General features: G+C 46.8%; 1 non-coding gene across 1 annotated transcript; it reads right to left on the bottom strand.

Moving 5' to 3' along the window:
• Positions 1–669: 669 nt before the first annotated feature.
• Positions 670–740, bottom strand: TRNAG-GCC (transfer RNA glycine (anticodon GCC)). The gene has a single exon. It is a non-coding gene; the product is annotated as a tRNA-Gly (tRNA).
• Between the last annotated feature and the right edge of the window lie 780 nt (positions 741–1,520).

Below are 1,520 nucleotides of genomic sequence, written 5' to 3'. Positions count from 1 at the left end.
ACTGAACTTCTTTCAGCAGCGTGTGAGACTTTTCTGTGTTTCTTAGGCTCCTGACTTTCCCATTTTTCTTGAATATCCGAAGATGGACTAAATTGATGATATGCAAGTTATTGGGATGTTGTTAAAATATTTCTTCACCTGTTATAAAGATTTGGTAGAACCGCTTTCCGCAAGATAAATCCTTCGTCACTACTCGTTTCCAATACTAGTTATTGCATTTTGTTGTCAAAATAACTGCGACCTGATTTCCGCAGCTGAAAGTGACCTCACCGTGTTTGTTTCTGCAAGTATACAAGGGAATGCATTTGATGCGATTAATATTCTTCATTGACATGGAAAGTAATTTTCTTAAAACCACTCCACGTGCATTTTAATCGGTTATAATGTTGCTTATCTGGACAAAAATGCATTGGCCAGGAATCGATCTCAGGTCTCCCACGTGGCAGTCCAGAATTCTACCACTGAATCACCTATACCACATTCCACTCGAATTTTTTTTACGTGAGATGCATTAATACTCTTCTTTTTTCATTCCTCCAAAATTGCGTGTTCTCTGTGTATATAGAATCTGACTTTTTAATTTTTTCATCACGATCTGCAGATGATGGTGGGTTCTTTTTTCATATTCGCTACAAATTTGCAGTTTATTGTTGTTTAGTTGGATAAAAGTGCATCGGCCGGGAATCGAACCCGGGCCTCCCGCGTGGCAGGCGAGAATTCTACCACTGAACCACCGATGCCTCGTGTGCCTGGTGTGATTTTACGTGAGATGCATGAATACTGAACTTCTTTCAGCAGCGTGTGAGACTTTTCTGTGTTTCTTAGGCTCCTGACTTTCCCATTTTTCTTGAATATCCGAAGATGGACTAAATTGATAATATGCAAGTTATTGGGATGTTGTTAAAATATTTCTTCACCTGTTATAAAGATTTGGTAGAACCGCTTTCCGCAAGAGAAATTCTTCGTCACTACTCGTTTCCATTACTAGTTATGGCATTTCGTTGTCAAAATTACTGCGACCTGTTTTCCGCAGCTGAAAGTGACCTGACCGTGTTATTTTCTGCAAGTATATGTGATGCCGCCGCCACGAAGCCGTTCGGCAGGCACCAAATCCCCGACCTCGCCACCACCAAGCAACGGAGCCGACCCCGCGTCCCCCTCACCTCACCTCACATGAACACACCCGCACTCATTTCCCCCCCCCCCCCCATAGAGCTCCGAGGGGAGGTCGCCTGGCCGACCGGTTTTTATCCGAGAGACCCTTATCGGGATTAATTCTCACGGTTTCCGGCGATCAGGGGATTGGATGACCTCCCCCGTGCTACGTGGCACCGCGGCGCTGCGGCCGGCCTTAATATGGTGTGGTCGCGGCGTGGGGCATTCGGCCACCGCGGTTGAAGCGCATCTCCCCCCACACACACTCCCACGGGTCGACGGGGCGAGCAGGGGAGGCACGGGACAGCATGAATAGGGGGGTCACAGGGGCTGTTGCGCATAGTCATGGAGGGTTGGGATAATTG

This window comes from Lethenteron reissneri, chromosome 19 (assembly GCF_015708825.2).
Source record: "Lethenteron reissneri isolate LAM-NWPU_2019-01 chromosome 19, ASM1570882v1, whole genome shotgun sequence".
Lineage (NCBI taxonomy): Eukaryota > Metazoa > Chordata > Hyperoartia > Petromyzontiformes > Petromyzontidae > Lethenteron > Lethenteron reissneri.
This window is presented reverse-complemented; position numbering and strand designations above follow the sequence as displayed.